At 42.4% G+C, this 19,747-nt stretch overlaps 1 long non-coding RNA gene across 1 annotated transcript; it reads right to left on the reverse strand.

Moving 5' to 3' along the window:
• Positions 1–703: 703 nt before the first annotated feature.
• On the reverse strand, positions 704–3,017 carry LOC115030274 (uncharacterized). The gene is made up of 3 exons (XR_003835862.2): positions 2,915–3,017; positions 935–1,000; positions 704–840 (listed from the first exon to the last, which is right to left on the reverse strand). It is a non-coding gene; the product is annotated as an uncharacterized LOC115030274 (long non-coding RNA).
• Positions 3,018–19,747: the final 16,730 nt, after the last annotated feature.

A 19,747-nucleotide genomic window follows, 5' to 3' on the forward strand; every position in this document is an offset into this window, starting at 1 on the left:
TTATAAAACTACAATTAACAATGTTAAAATGATGTTTAAAAAAAAAAAGTAAAGAAATAGGATGTTGGGTATGTTCAATTTGCAGCATTCAAAAAAATCCAAAGAAAACTCCTAAAAATTCTTAACAAGAAAGCTGATTTCAAAGCTATTTATGTGGAAAAAAAACTCAGAATTGTCAATAGGACTAGGGAGATATAATACACATTTTGGCATAATGTGACTTCCATACTTACCATGAAGCTACAATGAGAAGGTTTACAATACTCATGAAAAAAAACAAGCGGATTCAGAGAAAGAGCCAAGAACATGAGCCCTTGAGTAATGGCAAGTTTTAATCTTTAATTTAAACTAAGGAAACTGCACCAGAAAAAAAAATGTGACCTTGACAAATGTTCCCTGTGATCGCAAGTGTTTATAAATTAAAAAACAAAACAAAACAAAATAAAACTTCACAACTCCCACAAAAATAATTCAAAGTGAATCCTAAACTGTTGTATTTCTGAATCTCCAGCTACTACTGACCTAAATCCAAACAGGGAGGTCCATGCTCTAGAACTCTCTTACAGAGGTGATCAGAAAGGGGGCCATGGCTCAGCAGCCCCCCACCCCCACCCGATGCTGTAGAAGCCATGCTCCACAGGCAAATCTTTTTCCGGTTGCTGCAATAGACATTTCATTACCAGACTCAAATGAGTAATTTTAAAACAATGTTATGATTTATTCCTTTAACTTAAGGATTTAAAACATTTAATCAAGAGAAAAGGAAGGTCATTGCTCTGGGAACAGGAGACTGGAAGCAAGGTAACCTGAGTCAATCCAGCTTGTCCCAGAAACATTTTTCTGAAAGGGAGAAAATGCAGCTGTTTTAGAATTACTATGCCTTCCCAGGGAGAAATCATAACAAACACAATAATAGATTAATAATAAAAATAACCTTTTTAGTAGCTTGTATCCAATTCTTGTTTGTAGTGACATTTTGAGAATCCTGGAATTTTGGTTTCTTCGAAAAACAAAATCGTAAATATTATAAGTATGCTTTCATTTGAATTCCAGGTGTATGGATGTGAGGCTGCTTTTGACTGAAGCAGCGATGTGTAGCTGCTGACCAGGATTTCCTCAAGCTATAGCATAAGCATGGTTTTGCCACTTACAGATTTCAGTGATGGTGTAACAAACAGAATTGCAGAAACTTTTTGAAAGATACATAAATGTGAAGACCCAGAGAGTCTGGGTTAGTTATAGATTGTTAGTAGTTGTGATCAAAGAAGAAAGAAAAGAAAGAAATCAGATTCAAGGATCTCTTTCTCCTCTATCCTATCTGGTGTTAGGGGGTACAGCCAGGGCAGGGAGCAGAGTGGGGGGTAAAGGATGCAAAAAAGAAGAAACCAAAGTAGCAAAGACCAGCTACACTGGTTAATGGGAAAGAAGGAGTCACTTTAGGAAGGGTTTTGCATTGCACATATGTTGTTACCCTTGAGTCTCTCTTAGTTTCAGGTCCCAGGTTATGTTTTGAACAATTGAAATATGGACTGGAGACTGCAAGTCTACCCACATAAACACATGGGAGATTTACACAACAAAGAAATTCCCAGAATTATTTCTTAACAACGCATTGCCCTAAAACAGCAGACCATTCATTCTTCATCAACAGGTTCCTAAGTGGAAGGACCCAGAGGGTAAAAAACTTAGGAGAAGGAGAAGGAGAAAGTATGAAAGCTGGGAGTGGGGAGGTCTTGCTAAGTAAGCTTAAGAAGAATACCACCTTGTATATTCCTTATATGGGGGACATGAAAGGAAATGAGTTATCTATAAAGTCAGCAGAAACATCATACAATGGAACACAGTCAGAAGTTCATCCAGACAAACAATGCTATACAAGGGGACCTCAGTGTATCTCAAAAACATTAATGACCAAGTTTATAGTGGCCATGGGACTGATGACCACAGACCCATGTGGTGGCAAGGGTTGTGTTCTCAGAATCTGGAGCAACTCCTCCCAACGACCCTGGACCCAGACCATTACCAGCCCTGCCAAGCATTTTCCTGTTTAAAAGGGGGAGCTCTGTTCGATCTCTGTACCTCAGGGTCTAGGGGAGAGGTCCCAAGTCCTAGGCCCCAGACTGTTTCTGGTTCTGACAAGCATGTTCCCAGGTTTCAGAAGGAACGATGTCCTTCTCCACACATGGGGACCTCAGCCTGGCATGATCAGGCCAGAACTCTGCACAGCACTATTTTTCCTTTTTAAATGGTTGTCACCAGGTGTCTGTCATCTTGCCCATGTGGCAGAACTATGCTTTCCTCAAGAAGACAATTGAGTCTTTATGGCACACCAGGCATTAATATTGATTGTGATCCTGTAATGCCCCACTGAGTAGCTTGTGAGAGGCCTGCTCTTTGATGTAGGGATGGGCCTGGTAGCTAGCTGTAAATCAGGGGTTTTCCTTTGTTATGGTTTGGAGCCATATGTCTGGCCAATCCTGGTGAACAGACATCTGTATCCTAGCAATCTAACCTCTAAAGGCCTGTTTAGCATGCCAGTTACCGTAGGTGGAATGTTTTACAAACTGTTCACCCTCAACTAAGGTTTAATGCTAAGGGGAAAACTTTAAAACAAAAACAAAACAAAATACAAACAAACAAACAAAAACTAGGGCTCTCTCCCAGTTCGGCATTCTGCCAAGGATATTTCTACACATAAGACGTCTTTCAAAATGCTCTGCGTTGATGCAGCCTCCAGAATGAAGTTATTCAACAGCTATCTGGATCCAGCTTGTGACTAGGACCACAGGGGACTTCACAGGAAGCAATATAGGGTAGCCTCCGGTTCGTACCAGCGGATGAAAGATCCACCACACGAGCTCCAACCGCTGAGCTCCCTGCTCCTCCCCGTTGTTGGCAGTGACCCTGTGCTCACCATGTCGCAACTAAAATAGGCACGCCTCTCAACATCCAGCAGCAGGGCTCAGAGAACTTCACACAGAAACATTCAAACTTGCTCAGCTACAAGGCGCAACCTACCTCTGCCACCTGGAAGAACCCTCCTACTCCTCTGACTGGCAGGTGGACCTGGAGGTCCTGATTGGCCAGTGATACTTGAGTGACATGAGCACCTCACCAGTATTAGAGTGTGCCGAAGGGACACACCAGAGAGGTTCCCAGCCCTGCCTTCCAGTCCGTGGCCACTTTATGAGAGGTATGGGATTTACAATTCAGTATCACTCCCAGGCTGTCCTCCAATAGCCTAACCTACTGTCTTTCTAGCCTGCCCAGGCAAGGACCTGCCACTCTCGTTTTCACTGCTCAGCCATCTGCTCCTCCCCTTTGTGATGAGTGCCCCTGTGCTCACCAGGTCCTGACTTCAGAGTTTGCCTGAGCTCCCAACACAGCACTCACTAGGCACTTCCCCTCCTTCCTCCTGGAATCAGAGTAGACAGCTTGCACAGCCCATTGCTCTACTTGTGGTGGAGTTATCAATCTGTCCCACAAGGGGGAGGGTGCCCAGAACATTATTAAAGAGAGATTTTAGGAAGCAGGGGTTTTATTTTTGTGGCTTCATGCTGGCCAGGTTCAGGTAAACTGCAGCTACTTCTTACCTGGTAGGCATGAGACAAGCCCGGGAGAAAACCAGGAAGAAACATGACAAGCACTGTGGAGCACTAATGTGGTTAGCTGGCACACCTTTCTAAGTGGGAAGGCAGTAAGACAAACTACAGCAATATTAGTTCTCTAATTAGTAGCAGTGAAGTTTCTCTACGTGAGCAGAGCTGATAGAATTAATCTATGTATATAGTCAGTGGATTTATTTTTAATTATTAGTATGAGAACTTTCCAATTTCTTTATGAAGGCACTTAGTGCTATGAACTATCGTTAGTGCTGTGCTATCGTTCATGTGACCCTGACAACATATTCTATGTCAGTAAAGTCTATACTAAAGTGCTCTTCCTATGGCTCTGTACAGTATTTCATATGAGTTTCAGTTTCACACATTTATTTTAGTTTGCTAAGTCAATGATTGTGTAGAACATCTTTTACCCATTTATACAACTGCAAACAACACAATTAAAATGGTATTTTTTAAAGATGTTTGATTTCTTTAATTTGCAACATAAATTCAATATACTCCACACAAAATTCCTAACGATTTATAACAGAAGAGTTCATCCCAAAGCTATTCGCCGTGTGAGAAAACTCAGAATTCTCAATAGGATAATGAAAAACAAAATTGTATACATGTCAGCACTACAGTCCTGGAGTCCAAGTCTGGTGGGGGAAGGGAAAGCCAGCCTCAACAGCTTCTGGTCACTGGTGGGTTCTTCCTGGCCCCGTCTGGATTTTCTCCCTCTCTTCTATGCAGTAGAGAATGTACAAAAGCTGCTAGCAGTCATCCCAAGTGAGCTCCTGGGTGAACAGGACTGTTTCCCAGAGATTAATGTCTGAAAAGGGTGAGGTCTGAGTTCTCCAGTTATAAAGGTCAGCAGTGGCAAAGGCCAATGGTGATGGGGTTGGTTTCCTTGATCACCAACCACCAGAACAACAGATTCAGGCTCAGTCTAAAGACCAAGAGACACTGCAGCAGGTCCCCCCACTCACCACCCCTACCCTTCCCACCACCACCCCCGCCCCCCACTGCTGGGCAGTGGGGTCACCTGATGCAGGGCTGTCTGGCAGCTCCACCTGAGGAATTGAACAAGGTGGGGGTTGGAAAATCTAAAGCAAAAACTCCTGCCAGTTATCTGAGGAGAAAAAGGTTAAGCCAAGAGGCTAGGTCCTCTAGGAGGTCTTGCCAGACCACTACCATATAAGGTATTTGGACAAAGTGGCCAAATTTGAGTTAGAAAATGACTTTCTCAATCCCTTGGAACAATCCCACATCAAAGGATTCCTCTGGGAGCATCCTGTGTTGAACTGGGCCATTCCGACATTCAGAATGTTAATTAATCTTTGTAAATAATGACACAGAGATTCCCTTCCCTCAGTTTTAACATCCTTAAAATGGCTGAGGAGCAATTCTACTAGGGTTGAAGGTGCCTGCCCTGTGGTAAATGAATGTCAGTAAGGTGCCCTTAAGGCAGACAAAAGCAAACACAAATCACAAGAAAAACTCTGCTCTTCTCTATCAGGCAGGAACAGGAAACAACCAGAAGGTGGTGATCACACACAAAAATAGACATTTACCTACTCTTCTCTTTCAAAAGAGAAACTGAAATAACCAAATAGTTAGATGGTTTCCTGTGGCTCTCTGAGCACAGGGCCACCCTGTTATAGGGCCTGAAACATCTTCCACCTCCTGTGTGGTTGGTTGCATGTCCATCTAGCAGCACCTGACAACAACATACGTTTTTAGGCTTCTTGTTAGAACATAATTATAGAATTATGTAGAATGGAATTATTGTGGCACCACACAAAACATGGGCAGGGACAAGAATTACTGTACATAAATACATGGACAGACTCACAGACTCAGACAGACATTATCACTATCGAAATCCTACAGGTCAGGTCCTGGAGGCCTTGGAGTCAGTGGCCAGTGCACCAAAATGTTGTGCCAGGAAGCCTTCATGAACCCCAAAAGACCACCAAGGAACTGGTTCAGATGTATTAGGGTCTCTTTATTTAAGCTTGAGCTTGGGCCACATCACTGTCTCTGATGCAGCAGAACAGGAGGGACAGCCCTAAGCTTAGTTTCTGTCAACCATTTATAGACAGGAAGGTGGCATCTAGCCTGGTACACATTTGATTGGGGGCCTTTATGGCCTTTAACATAATTGGCTTATTCTGGGAGTCAAACCATAAACTTAACTTATGGGTTTTGTTTTGTTTTGTTTTGTTTTTTCCTGATTGGTGGTTGTTAGGAAGTGTGGTGTCAGGGTCAGGCTTGTAACCTGGAGATGTAGATTTGTTGGGGGAATAGCCTGGAAACTGGTGATAGATACCAGCCTGTGAGTTGACTTGAGTTTTGCTAAGATGGAGTCTGAACCCAAAAGAATTGGTCTAGCCAAATCTAACCATAAATAAACTTTTGGCATAGCCTAATCTAATCATAAAGAAGAATGAATCTAGTTTATCTTTACTATAAGATGGATTTTAAGCCTAAAATGGAGGGAGGCTCATTCTTCCCACTTGCTTAAGCAATAAGAAAGAAAAATCTAAACAAGATTGAATTCCACTATCTTGTTGGAAGAATAATTGGTCACTAATTGGGGATTTTTATGTGCTATGTCCATTAGTCTACTTTAATTTACCTTTGCTGCATGTTGTAAGTGACAATTTGATAATGTTTTGTTTGGTTCTCTCTACTGGCTATTTCTCATTTAGTCTTTTCTCTTTGCTAGCTAATACTTGTGTTGACGAGTTATAGGAAGTACAGCTTGCAGTAAGCATTGGAGAAACCAGGTTTATCAATCACATGGCTCTATTTTCCTCAAAGGAGGGAAGTCAATGACATTGGGTCATCTGGAATGCCAGAGTAAACGTGGTCAAACAACCTGATTGATGATCCTTTGCGATTCTATTAGCAGCCAGCCACACCTGAATCCCCCAACATCCTGAGCATCGTTGAGGAGCTACTCCTGTGCTTTTCTCTGTGACAAGAACCCAGCCCAATAAAAGAGACCCCAATGTACTTTGCAACATCTACCAACAGAATTTGTTCTTATGTTATTGCTGATCCTTCCTCTAGGCCCTAGTCCCGAGCTCTGATTATCACCTAATAGAACTTATTTTTATTGTAGAAGTCATAGGTACATTGCAATGTATGTAGTTCAGCCCAAAGCTTTGTTGTGATAACTGTCACATGGAAACCACTTCCCAAAGCTTTATAAGCTTTGTATAAGAAGAATAATCCAGAAAGTCAGTCCCTGAAGATTTTAACCCAAAGCCTGCAAAGACAGTACTGACTCAAGCTTCATTCTTTACCTTATGTGTTGTTGGAGGTGGGAGAGTCCAGGATAGAAGTTTTTTATTCAAAACTTGACACAGGTAGAGTCACCTAGGAAAAATGCTTCCATTAGAGTGCCTTTAGATGACTCCATGGGGTATTTTCTTAATTAGTGATTGATGTGGGAGAGCCCAGCCCACTGGTGGTGATAGCATACCTGAGCATGTGGTTGAAGATGTTATAAGAAACAGGCTGAGCAAATCAGGGAGAGCAAGCCAGTATGCAGCCTTCTCCCATGAATTCTACTTCAGTTCCTTCCTTACGTTCCTGCTGAAACTTCTCTTCATAGTAGACTTAAGATTATGTAAATCCTTCTTTTCCTTCTCAAGTTATTTTTGGTCATGTTGTTTATCAAAAATATAGAAATCACACTAAGTTAAAGTTAATACTTTAATAAGTTCTCTCCTTTAAACTAAAATCATGACACTGCTCTGGGTGTATCTTGGGTGTAGAGCTGGGTCTTGAAATAGATCAATTCTCAGTCTTCCAAGAAATCACCATACAGGGCTGGAGAGATGGTTCACTGGTTAAGAGCACTGACTGCGCTTCCAAATATCCTGAGTTCAATTCCCAGCAACCACATGGTGGCTCATAACCATCCATAACAAGATCTGATGCCCTATTCTAGGGTATCTGAAAAGAGCTACAGTATACTTATATATAATAAATAAATAAATCTTTAAAAAAGAAAGAGAGAAAGAGAGAAAGAGAGAAAGAGAGAAAGAGAGAAAGAGGGAAAGAGGGAAAGAGAGAAAGAGAGAAAGGAAGGAAGGAAGGAAGGAAGGAAGGAAGGAAGGAAGGAAGGAAGGAAGGAAGGAAGGACCATATTGATTTCCAAAGTGGCTTTCCTCATTATCAAAGTCCTTTCCTCATTATCTGTGTACCCTGTTACCCCACCATACCAAGGATAATTACATTATTACCTATAAAAATAATGAAGTGACTATTGTGAAGAGAATTATTTCCCTAATTTCTTTTTCAGCCTGTTTATCCTTTGTATAAAGAAAGGCTACTGATTTATTTGAGTCAACTTTATATCTGGACACTTTGCTGAAGCTTTTTATCAGAAGGAGAAGTTCTCAGGTAGAATTTTTGTGATTGCTAATGTATACTATCATATCATTTGCAAATAGTGATGACTTTATTTCTACTTTACCAATTTGTATCCCTTTGATCTCTTTTTGTTGTCTTATTGTTCTAGCTAACACTTCAAGCACTATATTGAATAGATAGGGGAAGAGTGGGCATCCTTGTCTTGTTCCCAATTTCAGAGGGATTGCTTCAAGTATATCTCCATTTAATTTGATATTGGCTGTTGGTTTGCAATAAATTGCTTTTATTATGTTTAGGTATGGGCCTTGAATTTCTGATCCTCTCCAATACTTTTAACATGAATGGATATTGTATTTTGCCAAATGCTTTTCTGCATCTAAGGCAATGATCATGTGATTTTTATTGAGTTTTTTTATATAGTGGATTACATTAATGGATTTTCTTATATTAAACCAGCCCATATACCCAAAGAATTTGGTAAGTTCTGTTGGAGTCCCTACCTTGCTTCACTCTTCTTCCTTGTGATCTCTCAAATTCCAAGGTGCCAAAAAGGTCCAGTCCCACAAACCTGACATTCCAAACAGGTGCCCCAACCCTGTGCACCTGAAGTTACAAGCCCCCCCCATCCCCACACAGTCTATAAGGGGCTCTACACCATAGTCTGCCTGTGAATTCTTTTGGATTCATCCTCTGAGACTGGTGAACTTGCCCATGAGCCCCTTCCAAAGTAAACCTGCCTTTTTGCTTTGAATTTGGCTGAATTGGCTTATTACTTCCACAGAGAAAACCAATCACTAACAAGACTCTATTTATCTCAATATGTCCTGGATTTTTAAAAGGAGGCCTTTATAACTGTGTAAAAGGCTAAGGCAGAAAATGACTGCTAGTTTAAGGCTAGCCTGAGCTTCAGAGTGTAGCACTGACCCAAATAAACCAAAACCATGTTTTGCATAACTGGATTTGTGGCCTAGGAAAGTTATGTTCTTAGATTTGAATGGAAAGGAATCTTGAAGAAAATATCCATTCCCAAATCTCCTCAGTAACAACAAAAAAATAGGCTCTAGTAGCATCCTTTAACAGACATGCAGACAGTACATTTCCATTAATATAGTGCTTGTCTACTGTTTTAAAGAACAAAATATTCTAGACATGAAATTTTAGATTCAAGACTGATAACTACAGAAGTTTTACAGAAACCATAGTTGTATAGCTTCTGATTTAGTTTTACAATGCTCAGATAGTGATGAGAATAAAGTGATGACTCCATTGCTTTTCAGATGAAGTACTGAGGCAAACATAGTCATTATGTCCTAACAGGGAGTTATTACTGCCTAGATCATTGTTAGTTCTACACATGCTATCTGAATTTTCATGTCTAACCTGATTCACTATGACTTACAGTTCCGTGCACCTACTATAAGGCAGAATAACGGGTGGTAGATGGCATGGAACTATCAATTTGATTTCTAGATACCTTTTATTAAAACGTTTCTTCTAGTTAGCGCTGATAAAAGCATGCCCCTTGATTTAGGTCATGGGTGGTGGTGAAGGTCGGGACAAGCTGATTGGGTGTGCATGTTTATCTCTCAACAGATGCCACATTGAGCAGATAAGAGGTTAAAGTTAGTGACTATGAAGTAACAAGCAATCAATATTCTAGTCTGAAGTGTCAATGAGGAAGGTATTCTTTAATGAGAGAGAATGAACATTGATTACAAAGATGAGTTTAACTGTTGTCTGACCTAGTTTGGAGTAAACTGCAGGGACAATAGTATGCATCTTCCAGAGATGTGGATTAGAATGTTGTGGTAAATCTCCAACCATATATGCCCTGGCAATGAAAACACAACTAAATTAATATGAATACATGCTGTGTGCCTAGACTGGGCAGATCTACTGCTACACTACCATCTTCCACGAGACGCCGTATAAGTTGTGGTTTCTCCAGGCCATGGACTTCTGCTCTGCTTTTCTTCCTCCTCCTCCATGTATCCTCTCCCTCTTCCATTTCTCCTTCTCTCTCCCTCCCTTCTGCTCCTTCTGCTCCACCTTTCCTTTTTCTGCCCAATCATCAGCTCTCCTTTATATTGCAAATTAAGGTGGGAAGCAGGTTTACAGAAACCCACCTGAGTACTGACTCATTCCGTGTTCAAAACCCCTCACAGGAGAACGGAATTAACATCAAATATAATTAGCCCTACGGCTATCCACAACATTAGAATGCGTGGATAAATCTTATCTAAGGCTAGACTAACCTCACCTTCAATCCCATAACAATTGATATATCATAGATGTCAAACAAATCACTCTAGTAGCTACTACCAATGCTTTGTACTTACCTCTAGCAAGATATCTGAAGTCACATCTTAGGGACAAAGAATAAATATGACCAACTTAGCTTATCCCAGTGAACACATATTCTCCAGCAGGGGTGTATATAGCAGGGGTTGCTACTCAAGAGAACAAACCAGAAAAGGGCAAGCTCCTCCTGCACAGGGATGCGTGGCTATGAATTTAGAGCTCTAGGAAGTGGAACTTTAAACAAATGGCTGCTGTTGACATCAGAACCTGATAACACTCTTCAAATCCAGAGACAAGGGCCAAAGTGTGTCTGTTGCCATGGCAACCACCACACATTACTGACATGCACTTTACCTGCACAACTCACCTTGGAGACTCACCTGTGCACAGTGGAGCACATGATTAAATCACAGCCTGAATAAAAAGGCAGAGACCTCAACCCCTCACCCCTTTCTTCTTCTCCCCCTTTTTTCCTACTTCTTCTCTTCCTCACCTCCCCCAATAAACCTCTGCTCATGGGGCTGTGCTGGCCTGGTGTGCTCTGTCTGGATAAGAGCAGCTTGCTTGCTTTCTTTCTTTCTTTCTTTCTTTCTTTCTTTCTTTCTTTCTTTCTTTCTTTCTTTTTTTAAGATATTTTCTTCATTTACATTTCAAGTGTTATCCCCTTTCCTAGTTTCCTCTCCAAAAATCCCGTATACTCTCCCCCCTCCCCCTGCTCCCCAACCCACCAACTCCCAACTTCCTGGCCCTGGCATTCCCCTATACTAGGGCATATAATCTTCACAAGACCAAGGGCAAGAGCAGCTTTCTAACAGAGCATGTGCTACAGAGACTCAGAAATCACTAGCAACAACCCAGGTGTGCCTGTGGCAAACTCTGCAATGGCCACAGTCACCCCCTATGGTGACACTGACCTACTGGATGCAGCCACCATGTGGGTATCTGCCACTGTCTTTGTAGACCACAACTGCTGTCACTACTGCTTCCAACACCCCTGCTGGTACACAGACCTCCAACCTATGGGCTACCTGCTGCTGACCCATCCAGCAGGTCCAGTTATTCGAGGGTCTTGAGGGGACCTTCTCCTAAGAACCAAATGGGGGTAGGAAGAGATGGACACCAAGTGCGAGGAACGACACAGAGAAGGAACGAAATGGAGACCAGTCTGATTAGCATCAAGGTATCACTCTATTCAGCAAGGCTCAAGGCTTAAATGAACAAGCAAAAGGGGAAGTACTTTTCAGCAGGAGGGGTAGGGCAGTGGAAATGCACAAGTAAAAGGGGAAGTACAAGTACTTCTCAGCAGGAGGGGTAGGGCAGTGGAAATTTTTCTTTTGGCAGCTACACGGGGAAGCAGGAACTTGGTGGTATCAGGGTACATCTTGTGGTCAGGACATCTGACGCTGACTTAGGGCTGGAACATCCTGTGGTTGTTTTCGGAACGGTGCATCGGTGGCCCGCTTTTGACCCCCTTTTCTTCTTGGGGGGAGAGGCCCAATTCAGAGATCAGGACAATAGTGTTGTCTTAATAGCTCCCAACATGCTGCCACGTGGATTAAGCCCCACAGACTGAACCTCATTGGACAGGTCCACCAGCTGCATAGCCCCACTCCTCCTGTACCCAGATTGCAGAATTCCTCAGAAAAGCACTGGCAGATTGGTAAGCTTTTCCCTCCAGACAGCGGGGAGGACCCTCTCCCCCAGAAAGGTCTGCCCAACCTCTATAGGCTAACGGGTAGGAATTTCATTGTCTCTATGACCAGCCTCCTAGCCAACATACAAAGTAGGACTTCAACCCTTGGGTGAGTCCACTCTTGAAAGCTGTTTTCATAACCCCATCCTGGGGCTCTTGCACTCACACAGTACAACCTAAGCTTAGGTGACCACTTTCCTTGATGAGTGTAGGACTCATCAAAGCTCCTAGTTCTCCATCTGACAGCCTGAACATCTAGCCTGGCTGCACATTTGTAATTTGTTGTTATACTCTTTCTCAAGAAGCCAGTATGAATAGATCAATAACATTTCACCCCATCACCCAGTGGGTGTCTCTGTGTCTTTGACTATGCCTCCAGACTCACCACTGGGATGTCTCCTGGAAAATCTCAAAATCTCCAAAGTTAATGCCAAACTTGAGGGCATCAGAGCTGTTTCACCTCTGCAATAAGGTCTGGATTCAGTACCCATTAAACAGTGGCTGTAAATGGCCACTTAGTGGCACACTAAATTCAATTATTTTAAGGGATCTTTAAACATACTGCTAGTGGTCTGGTAAATGGAAAGAGGTCCCCTATGCACAAGCTTTTACTTATCTTCCCTCCAACCCCTCTCTGTTCTTCTTCACCAACCCAACTTCTCCTAGCAATGAAACCTTTATCAGATGACACTGCAACCCTTGATCCAGGTATCAAACCACCTCTTTTCTGCTGCAGACTTGTCTCTACACCTCCAACCACCTCTTCATCTTCTTCTTCTCACCAAATTCTCCCAGACCCACCTTGCTGGACCTCTCCAGACTCCTGCTCTCCTCCTGTGCCAGCTGCAGGTCATTCAAATCGCCCTGCATTGGCAGCTACTTTCAGCCCTCCCATCATTCGCTCCAAGTCCACAGACAAATTCCCACCAAGTCCCTCTCCCCCGGGGACACCTCACCCAGCATTGGTCCTTCCTTCTTGGGAAGTTGTTGGGGTAGATGGTCTAATTAGAATACATGTCACTTTCTTGCTAAGTGAACTTTCTCAAATAGAAAACAGACTGTGGGGGCTGGAGAGATGGCTCAGCGGTTAAAAGGATCGACTGCTCTTCCGAAGGTCATGAATTCAAATCCCAGCAACCACATGGCTCACAACCATCCGTAATGAGGTCTGATGCCCTCTTCTGGGATGTCTGAGGACAGCTACAGTGTACTTACATGTAATAAATAAATAAATCTTTTAAAAAATTCTTTAAAAAAAAGAAAAAGAAAACAGACTGTGGTCTTATATCTCTAACTCCTTTGCCTTTATTAAAGAGTTTCAGTGTGTTACTCATATAGCATGACTTTCCATGATGTACATATGATCCCCACTACTAATTTACTTCATGACAAATGCAAGTGAGTTTGGGAGCAGATGAGAATGAATACAGAAAAGACTCATCAAAGAGATAGAGCATATCAAATCAGATCTGAAACAGTACCTGATCAAAATCCTCAGTGGAAGTAGAGATAGAACATGTCCAATCAGATCTGAAACAGTCCCTGATCAAATCCTCGATGGAAGTATAATTTCCCCAGGTGGTATTTTAGACAGAGATATATTCATAACCTGCCTACTGGCCGGTCTCTGTAGGGGAGCCAGAATGTAAGGAGCTGGTGTGGCTGCCACCCCAAGATGGCTCCCCGGGACGGCTGCCAGGTCTTATGACCTGCGCCTGACTTCCTCATTATCTCAGACTTAGCCACATCCCAGCCGCCTGCACTGCACAGATGCCATGCCTCATCAGCTCGTCTGAGGTGTCATCACTTGCTGTGGACTGCCATTACGTGACTGGGGTAATTGGGAGGAGTCAGTAAGAAGGCACGCCGAGGGGTTGTAGGAGGGATTCCTGTTCCTGCATTGCAATGCTAGGGGTTCCTGAATAAACCTGCTTGAAGAAGGATAACGTGGTGTTGCATCTTTCCTGCTGGTCAGGGTGGATGTGACACCAGAAAACCAGTAAATTTTGAAAAACTCCAAAAGGTTATCCAGGACAAACAAGAAAACCCATCTCAGTTTCTAGAGCACCTTGCAAAAGCCCAATTACAATATACTAATCTAGACCCTGAAAAAATCAGAAGGTGAGCAACTCCTGGTAACCTACTTTTGTTCCCAGAACTACCGCAACATAAAAGCCAAACTTAGATGTTTGGAGAGGTGACCCCTAAATCCACAGGCAGAAGCCTTGGTGCTGGCCTTCAAAGTGTACCATCAGAGAGATGAAAAGGCCCACAGACAAAAATACCATATGCTGGCAAAGACTGTGCTCCAGCCACTGTCCCAGACAAATGTGGACAAGGTCACTGGGCTTACCCTAACTACCACAAGCCAAAGGAGTTATGCCCTAGGTGCCATTGGGAAGGATGTTGGGCTGTAGGTTACCCTCACGTTGCACAGAATAGAGGGAAATCACTCCCAAGTAACCCTCCAGATAAACTCCTAGGCTTGCTTATGGACAACTGAAGAGGCCTAAGCTCCTTTGACACGACCACTTGCATCACCATCAGAAATCGCTGGGTAGTCATCGTGGAATGTGGGTAGCCCATCTCCTCCCTCTTGGGCACTGGGGCCAATTACTTGGTACTGACAGAGTTTGGGGACCCACTTTTCCTTCTTCTTTGCCTACTTCTGGGGTAGGAAGACAAACTTACTTCTTCACTAGACCTCACCATTTAGTTTCATTTTTAGGGTGTTCCTCTAACCCATTCCTTTTGGGTACAGCCAACATGTCCTATTCCTTTATTGGGAAGGGATTTACTAGCTAAGTTGGGAGCCTCTATTTCCTTTGCTCCCACCATTCTCCTAAAACCAAGCTCATCTTCAGACCCTCTGCTCCTTCTCCTAGCCAGTCAGCCTACAAACCCTAATATGTTTCCCAGGCAGACCCCCTGAGTCTTGGAGGTACAAAACACCTATATTGCTAAACATCACTCTCCTGTGACCATCCAATTACTGGACTCTACCAGGTACATCACCCAAGCTCAATACCCCTTCTCTCTCCACAGCCTCATGAGACTAAGCCTCTGACCTCTTAAGGAAAAAAAAAACTGTTTTGCCTTATCTCTTCCCCCTTTAACACTCCTATACTAGCAGTTAAGAAACCTAATGGTACCTATCACCTGGTTCAAGACCTCAGGAGCATTAATTCTGCAGTGTTTGCTCTCCATCCTGTTGTGGCTAATCCTTATATACTCCTTTACACTGTCCCCTGAGGGACTTCTCATTTCTCAGTCCTAGATCTCAAGGATGCTTTTTCTCTATCCCTCTAGATGCCCAGTCACAGAACATATTTGCCTTTGCCTGCACAGATCCTGACACCCACTTTTCTACCCAACTTACCTGGACTTTTCTACTTCAGGAATTCCAGAACAGGCCACACCTATTTGGCCAGGCCCTGGCTTCTGACTTACTTTCTCTGTCTCTCCCTAAATCTAAGATTATCCATTACGTAGATGACATTCTTCTCTGTAGCCCCCCTCTAAAAGTTAGGCAAGCTGACATCTCTGCACTTCTGAATTTCCTTTTTAGTCAAGGCTACAGGGTCTCAACTTCTAAAGTCCAACTGTCCACTCCTAAGGTGACCTACTTGGGACTAACAATTACCCCAACCCACAAGGCTATTACTTTAGATAGAAAGGATCTGATTCAGTCTCTAACTGTTCCTTCTACTGAAAGAGAGAGAGAGAGAGAGAGAGAGAGAGAGAGAGAGAGAGAGAGAGAGAGAGAGACTGATTTTATCATTCCTAGAAATAGCCAGTTTTTATTGTTCCTGGGCTCCTTGCTTTTCCCTCCTTTCCTGCCCCTCATATGAAGCAGTTTTAGGGGCCACCCACGAACCTCTTCTCAAACCTGTTACCAAGTCCTTCCGAGGGCTCCAAAAGGCTCTCCTTAAGGCCCTGGCCTTATACCTCCCTGACCTGACCTTCCCTTTTCCCTTTACATAATTGAAAAGCAGGGATTTGCCCTAAAAGTCCTAGGTCACCAACTGAGACCTGCTTTCATACCTGTAGCATATCTGTCCAAAAAACTAGACCTAACTATCCAGGTATAGGCACCTTATATTCATACTTTAGCTGCCACTGAACTCCTTATACGAGAGACAAAAATCTAACCTTTGGGTCACCTATGACCCAAATATGAAAGTAGATTCTCATAATCTATCACAGCCCCTAATGTACAAAGGCTTACAGACTCTATCTTCCTCCAGGGTTCTTTCTCTTCAGGTAGCACTAATAGAGGACTCCACACTCGCCTTTCAATAATGCCCACCTCTTAATATTTCCAATCTTCTTCCTCAACCAAATACTAACCATTTCCTATCTCACTCCTGTACTGAACTTAAGAGAAACTATTACCTCATCCTTCACACATCCAAGAGGGCGCATTGCCTTAGGCCATCTATACCTGGTATACAGATGGCAGGTACATCTACATGGAGGAGCCTATCATATAGTGTCAGACACAGAGGTGATTGAGGCACAGGTTCTCCCTGCTCATACCACCAATCAAAAGACTGAACTAATAGCCTTTACCCATGCCTTTTAACTGGCAGAGGGACAATCCCTCAACATCAACACAGATTCCAAATAACCTTCCCATATCCTCCTGTCTCACTCTGCTATCTTGGTTACTTACAGCAAAAGGAGGATCAGTAACTAATGCAAACCAAATTATGTCCATGCTATATGCCTCCCATCTCCCCACACCTACTGGGAATGTCCAGTGTAGATCCCACCAGACAGATGACTCTATTGTCTCCAAGGGAAACAATGGAGCCAACTAGGCAGCTAAAGCTGCTGCCCTTAGGGGCCTAGACCCACCTTACCATCCCCAGGACATTTTTAGACTACAACAACCATTCCCACCTTCACACCCTTCAGCAAACTCTATCCTATCTTCACCAACTCTTTCATCCTAACAACCAAGCCGTGTCTTCTTTTGTAAAACCCACCTGCAGCCTTCTCTTAAGGACTTAAGTTTCTTAAAATCTATCACTGCCTCTTGTAAAATCTATCAGATGTCAAACTCCAAATCAAAGGCTGAATTTCAATCTCAGCTGTGTGCCCAGGTGTCATTGTTTACCAAGGCAGCAAGGATTCCAATTGGTCTATGGCATCTATGCAATGTAGATTGTTAAATAAGTTTAACATCATTCATATATATAACCACATTGGGAATGTTGCATAATGAAAATAATATTTGCTAAAACTTTTGATAATGAAGATACTGAATGGTATTGGGAGACATATTGTTGAACCATTTGAGACAGAAATTGAGATGAGACCTCATGAAGCACATGCAGGCATGTGTCTGTCTAGAAAGGTAGATTTTGTTCATTACAACATGAATGGCAATAAAAATAGTTTTCCTTCCTGGCAAGCAATAATGTACATAAATATAGTCTGATAAAATTAGACATAAAACATAAAAATATTTATTGAACAAATACTTGAAGACTACTAGTTTAAAGGGGGAGAAATTACCATTCTTTTTTGGATTATGTATGTTTTGGCTTGCTGTGATTTAGGTGATTTCTATCAATCTCAACTTTATTGTCAATGAGCTCAAGCCCTGTCTCAGCCTGGTCCCCATCCTGTCATTAAGGAATTTGAAGGAGCTATTTTGTTGCTCCTAGTAGCTGTTATTTCAAAAACCTGTTGTCTCCTTAACTCCTTCTCATCCCTCTGCTTAGCTTCTGTAAAGCCATGATGCACCCTTCCAACTGCACAGGCCTTGATGTTCTGCCCCACTGGTACAGCTCAGAGGCACTGTTTACTGCTGACTTTTCTATTTACACCCTCACATTTTGTAGCCATTTCACTCCTCTGTTCATTTCCTACCTACTATGGACTGATGGACATTGCAGAATACACACCCTAGAACCCCTCCACCTCTTTCTTTCCACACACAATGGGTCTTTCCTTACTCTGATGCTCTCAGGTGACTCCACACCCCACAGCCTCATCTTAGTAGCCCTTATGTACATGCCCAGTTGGTCTATTGACTTACTGGCCTTCTGTCTTCCAAAGATCACTAATTTTTGACCCCAACACCTGCTGTTGCCTTTGCTAAGATGTGGTCTCTACTTGTTGCTGTGCTAGCTTGTTCTCACCTTCTAGGCTCAATGTTATATTCCTCTCCTGGGTCTGAATTCAGGTGGCTTCTCCTATGCTGTCAAGGCAAAACTTCCTGTCCTACCATAGCTCTCCCCTCATCCAGTTCTTGCTACTTTTTTTTTTTATTTAACTGTTATCATAACTAGAAATGAGACTTCTGAAAAAGAAAAGTTTATGTTGGGCTGATTTTATCCTGAGTAGCATTAGCTCAGCATACAGAAAACGCTCAGTAAGTTTTATATAATATACCAAAGCAAGCTGTTTAACCCTGCCTTAGTATTCATATTTCAGTCAGGCCTAGCAGAAAGGATCCTAGGAATCTTACAAAGTAAGAAAGCAAGCAGACAGAGCCAAAAGGAAGATACTAAATCACATGACCAAAGGATAAAACCAATATTGAGTATCCAAAATTGATTCATAAGGGATCATACTTCAAAAGCAAGTGTTAGAATTAGACAAGAGCCACTGGCTAACTGGGAAGTAAAGAGGCTGAGAAATAAAGCTTACATGCAGGTTTCTAGTAGTTAGTCACAGAAGGAGATAATTTGATATCTGAGTAATTTTCAATCAACTTTGAGTTACTGTTGACAACTGTAAAAGCCTTTTCACTTTATTGCATCTAATAACCTTGAAGTAATGACATGAAGCCATTTTATTCATGGGCAGAGACCAAAGAATACTTGGTGTTTTAGATAGATTTCTAGAAGCCCTAAATTGGGGTAACAGAAATTGTCTTTATCAATAAAATTAATTTACAGAGCCTTCCATCACACTAAGAGAATCCTTAAGTTGGATTACACATGTTATAAAATGATGATGTAGAGATGACTTCATCACAAAATTAAGGAATAGCAGTGGAATAAAGTTGTAAAATAAAAATATAGTACTGTTGGATTCCAGGATGACCCACTGGCTACTCTTCTTGGAATCTCATCTTCATAACCTCACCATTTCCTAACATGTACTCTGATAAATCAAACACCATTACCCACCACAGAGCTCCAAGATGGCTGGTTCTGGAGATTTCTACATCCAAATAGGATGCTCTTCTACAAGAACACATTGACTCAAGAGAACACTTTTATTCCAGTGTGTGTGTGTCAGAGCCCTTGGAGCTAACTCCCTCTAACCCTAACCCAATCCAACCCTAAACTTAACCCTACCCTGACTCCAACCCCTACCCTAACACTAACCTAACCATGTCTCCAAACACTACACTAACTCTCTAACCCTAATCGCATCTCCAACTCTAAACTCTAAACCTATACTTCTAACCCTAAGCCAATCATATCCCTAATTCTAAACGTTACTGTTAACCTTACTATTAACCCTAACCTTACAGTTACCTGGACTCTTAACTCTACCTTACTTTTACTCCTATCCCTACCTAGGTTGTTTCTAACACTACCCCAAACCCTACTACCACAACAACCCCAATCCAACCTATACCCCAACATGTAACACTTATCCTATTCCTACCCTAAGACTTACAATTTCTCTAACCCTAATCCTAACAGCAACACTAAAACAAATCCTTTCATTTAACCTAACCCTAGTCCTTAACATAACCTTAACCTAAATGCTCATCCCGAAAAAGAACTTAAAT

The sequence above is a fragment of the Mus caroli genome, unplaced genomic scaffold, assembly GCF_978045245.1.
Source record: "Mus caroli unplaced genomic scaffold, Mus_caroli_1 scaffold_18, whole genome shotgun sequence".
NCBI classification, from domain to species: domain Eukaryota; kingdom Metazoa; phylum Chordata; class Mammalia; order Rodentia; family Muridae; genus Mus; species Mus caroli.